We start from the raw sequence: 6,000 nt of genomic DNA, 5'->3' as shown, positions 1-6,000 counted from the left end.
TCTCTGTTATGTTTGTAAGTTCACACGAAAACTTTCAGACAAATAATAATTAATAATGAAAGGAAATAACTTTTTATATCTTAAAAATTTCATCTTGGTTGTTTTTCTTACATTTATTTGCTGATATCTACATACTTGAATGATAATAAACCAATGCAACAAGCTTCATTTATTGAATGATTATTGTAAAGCATTATAATATTGAATGATTATTGTAAAACAATCTAATATTGAATGGTTATTGTAAAGCAATCTAATATTGAATGATTATTGTAAAACAATCTAATATTGAATGGTTATTGTAAAGCAATCTAATATTGAATGATTATTGTAAAGCAATCTAATATTGACTGGTTATTGTAAATCAATCTAATATTTAATGGTTGTTGTAAATCAATCTAATATTGAATGGTTATTGTAAAGCAATCTAATATTGAATGGTTATTGTAAAGCAATCTAATATTGAATGGTTATTGTAAATCAATCTAATATTGAATGGTTATTGTAAAGCAATCTAATATTGAATGGTTATTGTAAAGCAATCTAATATTGAATGGTTATTGTAAATCAATCTAATATTGAATGGTTATTGTAAAAGCAATCTAATATTGAATTAAATACAGTTCATGTGTCCACGTTTCGCTTGTATTGGCAAAGCGAAGACAAAAGAATTGTATTTTAATCACTTTGACTGTTTAAAATTTGAAATTTTCCGTCTGTTTGTTTTTTTACTCATAAGTATTTTCGACTTCACTTCTCCAATATATCATAATTTTCGCAATGTAGATTACGGTTGAGCGTTCAAGCAAGCAGGAAATCTTTCTCCGTCCACTTTGGGACAACCTTATTTAGAGTAGTAAATATTCCACCACCACATCTATTTACACAATGTTACACACACATTATCGGTAAATCACTGGAGTACGCAGATATCAATGTTTCATATTATCAACGCATCACTGAATTAACCATGTTTTCATTAATTTTAACATTATACGAGTATATATATATACAGTACATTATATTACATGTATCCTCTCGGCACAACAACGGGATACGGGAGTATCAATGTTCGGAATATATTAACATATCAGTTCACATTTATGAAATAACCTCATTTCCTTTTAATGTCTAAGGATCGGTATCTTGCTATAGGTAATGCATACGATATTGCCTGCATTTTATTCGGAAAAGTGAACGTTTTGACCTTTAGAAAGATATTTTTCTTTTTTTTTTCTTTTCTTTTTTTTTCTTTTTTTTTTTAACTGATATAGTTAAGTATGTCGATGAATAAGCTTTTTGACGTAGGACTGTTGTTTATCTTTTTGGGAAATTGTGAACTTTCTTCTTTTTTTATAACTATTGTACAAATCTATAATTATCTAATGTTGTTGTTGCATGTCTTTATATTTATATATTATAACTTATTATATTTAGGAGAGGACTATCTAAGTTGTGATAACTTGTGTCTGATCCTTTTTGTTATATGTAATGACAAATAAAATATGTTTAAATAAAAAATTTGCCTGCATATTGCATCCAATTTGACAATATTTTCACTATTTCCTTTTAGGATTAAGTAACGAGCAGTCCAGAATTATTTGGATTTTATCATGACTGGCAGGAAAGAGTTGTAAATTATTCTTCTGATAATAACTGCAACATTTCATCAATCTGGTGAAAATACTTTCGTCGGATAGGTTCTAAAATTTGACAGTCCAAACATGTTTAACCGCGGCCACTTTCTTTATGTGCCTGCCCCAAGTCAGGAGCCTGTAGTTCAGTGGTTGTCGTTGGTTCATGTCCGTCATATTTGTTTTCGTAAATTGTTTTGTTATAAATTAGGCCGTTTGTTTTCTCTTTTGAACTGTTTCACATTTTACATGTCGTGGCCTTTTATAGCCGACAATACGGTCGGGTTTTCTCATTGTTGAAGGTACGGTTGCCTTTAAATACTTACATCCACTTCATTTGGATATATCAGGGGCGGGTCCAGGTGAGGGCGTAATGGGCGTATGCCCCCCCCCCCCCCCCTTTTTAAAAAAAAAAACAAAAAAAAACTATCATAATCTGCTAATATTGTATTGAATATGGCAATTTTATGTTTTTTTTAGCAAAAAAAAGGTCCAAAAAAATTTTCGCCTCGCTCAGCTCGGCGAAAGATTTTATTCTACGCCCCCTCTTTCAAATATCATAGAAACGCCCCTTATAGTTGTTTAGTTGTCTCATTAGCAATCATACCACATCTCCTCATTTGTATATTACCAGTTTTTCTTCAACTTTATTTATAAATGATTGTTCGAATGGCGTCTCGTAGATAAAATGTTCTTGACATTGTGTTAAATACCTTTTTGAAATCTAAATTTAAACTCGATTTAAGCTGAAAGGTGGATATATCGTCACAATTGAAACCAGGAAGTTTAATCCATTTTAAAGAACTTATTTTGACATGGACTTATTCTGAGATGGAAGTAAACATTGACTCTAATAGGAGAAATCATTCTCGTAAAGGATTAGGGGGTGTTAAACGTTACAGGAAGCGATGTCCATGCTTGTTGCCAAGTAAGCCATCAATTCGACGTCTTGCCCGAAGAGGTGGTGTGAAAAGAATATCTGGCCTGGTTTACGCGGAAATAAGAGGTGTTTTGCGTGTATACTTACAAAATGTTCTTCATGACGCCATCATTTACACGGACCATGCAAAGAGGAAAACTGTTACAGCTAGTGATGTCATCCATGCTATAAGACATCAGGGCTGTACACTATATGGATTTGGTTGTAATTAATCAAGGATGCATGTTTTGCTTCAACCATACAAAATGTATTTAAGTGAGAAAGAATGTAAAGTATGCATTTGATTATTGATAATCTAGGTAATCAATGTGGTATAAAAAATCATTTGACATTTGTTATCAATGTGAAGATTTGCATATATATCAAAGACTGGTTGTTTGTATGGAATCTAACTGTAAAAAATCAGAAGAATAATCCCTCTAAAGAAAATATTTCGATTTGTATACGAGGATTTATTTACTCTAAAATTCTATATACATCATGATTTAAACATTAATGAAAGTGTGCCTCGTCAGAATATCACGAAGGTACAGGTTTGCTATATTATACATATGTTTGTGCTAGGAGACTGCAGTTTTGACGTACAAAATAAACTGTATTAAATGTAAATATAATTAATTTAATTTAATGATTTTACGCTATTTTTTTATTATCTTTGAAATGGATGTTAAAAGTCTTGGTATTGTTAATAATCTTTTAATGTTATTTTACTTTTAAATGATAAAACAATCCACTGAGCCAAGTTTTTGACCATTATCAAATATGTGTAGATCAAATATAATAATAGTTATGAATTACTTCATAGTTTATTTATTTATGTTTCAAAGTGCTGTCATCCCAGCCATTCCGGTGTCTAGACCTCCACCAAAGCCACCAGCGTTCATTCCACCTACACTCCCACTTGCTGGTCCCTTTATAAATCTTTTCATTTGTTGAGTCATACACCACATTATTCCAACTATAAGACAGAGGAGAGCCGACGTTAAACAGAACCAAAAGGCCCAACCTATTTTATCAGGGTCTTTAGAGCCGTAAATGATGGTTCCAACTAGGAGCATTCCAACTGAAAGAAACAATAATAGATTCATGTTTATACCTGTATATAATACACCTCACTATAATTCATAAGATTATAAACATATATGCATTCTGTATGTGCCTGTCCCAAGTCAGGAGCCTGTAATTCAGTGGTTGTCGTTTGTTGCTGTGTATCATATTTGTTTTTCGTTCATTATTTTGTACATAAATCTGGCTGTGAGTTTTCTCGTTTGAATTGTTTTACATTTGTCATTTCGGGGCCTTATATAGCTGACTATGCGGTATTGGTTTTACTCATTGTTGAAGGCCGTACGGTGACCTATATTTGTTAATTTCTGTGTAATTTGGTCTCTTGTGGAAAGTTGTCCCATTGGCAATCATACCACATCTTCTTATTTTATATGGAATATTTACAATATTTGGTTGCTATGCCTCACAACGTTTTCAGTGACTGTCGTTTCCTTTGTGCATTTTTGGCATAAGACACCATAGAAATTAAAGTCTTCGGAAATTCACACTGACTGAAACTTATTTTGGTACTTTATAAGCGTTTTTGTAGTTGCACATACATCAGCAAAACTGAGATTAACGTCTTTAACACCCTCCCCTTTAACCCAACCAAACCCCCCTCCAACCCTAAACAAATATTTATGGTAATAATTAACAATTAAATTATTTTAATTTGAATCAGGCAGACAGCACCCAACGAAAACCTACGAATTACAGGCTCTAAACTTGGGACATGCATATCAAAAATATAGTGGGGTTATTAACTCTCCCCTAACCTTGGAAAGTGGCGTAATAGAACAATTTCAAAACGAATTAAACAAATCAGTTGGAACAGACTGGACTCATTAGCTTGGCACTAAGCACTCAAGAACCCAAAGTAAAAAACGAAACCTCAGATATCGATTTTAGAGTACTCGCAGTTACTAAAAGCTAGTGTATAGCTAATTCCAACTCATAAAAAAAACAAGTTAATTGTTTTCCACGACTAAAAGTTCAATTTGTACACATCCAATGGATTTAGTGTAAAGACGTCATAACCAGTCTGATAAAATATAGTTTCGATGCACATTGTTCTGTTACTTGATTATGCAAGCCACATCATATTGTATTTTCGTTTACCAACATTGAAATGCAAAGGCGATGAGGACGATATGCTTTGGAACACTGTCTCTGTCATCAAGGTTTGAAATTTTTTTCCTTTCGACACCCCGCGCCGTACCCTAGATGTCAAAAAACAAAACCATACATAAATAAGTGTAGGTCAGAAGGACTAAGTAATTTCTGTTTGTTTGGCGTCCAGTTGGAAAAACTTCATACTGATCAGGACAAGAACACATTGGCAGTTAGGTTATCATTTTTGCAGGGCGGGAAATTTGGACTGCAACTTTGAAAAGAGTGTATGTTGGGTAGCGACAGGAAATTTACCTTTCAACATGCATCCAACCGACCCCTACAAGAGTCAATAAAACCCTTCGTATACGGGATTCTTCTTTTAATGAAAAATTAAGACTTCAATATACATATCATGAATATCAAGCACAATGTAAACTTTTAAAACTATTAAAGTAATACTCACACGAAGCTATCTGAAAGGAGAAATTCATGTGATAGCATTCACAATGACAGCAACCTTTAGTATAGTATAACATACATAGGTTTATTCCATCCCAAACTATCAGGAAAAACATACAACAATCGGCACAAACAAATAATCCGAAGGCAGCTTTCATTCCACATGCTTAAAAATAATATAACATCATTTGATTATATCAACAACCAATATTATTATTATTACTGTAAATTACCAGTGATAAGATGTGAAATATGTTACTTATAATTGCCGCATGTAACTGAGTTACACTAGGTAGATATCAACCGAAAGCGACTTATGACCCGATTTTTACTTTACATCAGAAAAACGGCGGCCGGCTGTCGATAGTGGACTAGATTCTGCATACCTTTTGGAGAACATAAGTTCACTCCAGAGTTTTAGTATGGTTCTTGTTGCTCAACATTTTGTTCAGTGTCCTTTCGACTTTTGTTTGTGGTGTTGCTGGTCCTTCGTCTACTTATGATTTTGATCTTTTTTACATTTTATATAAATCCTTACTGTTGTATGAATTTAAAACATTTTTGTGCGTGGCTTTTTGTGTCGTTAACATATACCCAACATCTCCTTTTCTTTATTAAAAAAAGCAAATGTTTTAAGAAATCACTTGAAACCGGAATTTGGTTTTATTCGGAATATACTGTTACTGTAGTTTTGAAAGTACAAAATAATCCAGATTCAGTATGCCATTTCATGCACAACTACATGTCATAAAGATACAAAAAAGGACATACAAACCTTGGTCGCTCATTAAAATGTTGCCATAATCA

Source organism: Mytilus californianus, unplaced genomic scaffold, assembly GCF_021869535.1.
Source record: "Mytilus californianus isolate M0D057914Y unplaced genomic scaffold, xbMytCali1.0.p SCAF_15, whole genome shotgun sequence".
In the NCBI taxonomy this organism is placed as follows: domain Eukaryota; kingdom Metazoa; phylum Mollusca; class Bivalvia; order Mytilida; family Mytilidae; genus Mytilus; species Mytilus californianus.
Note: the sequence above shows the minus strand (reverse complement) of the source record.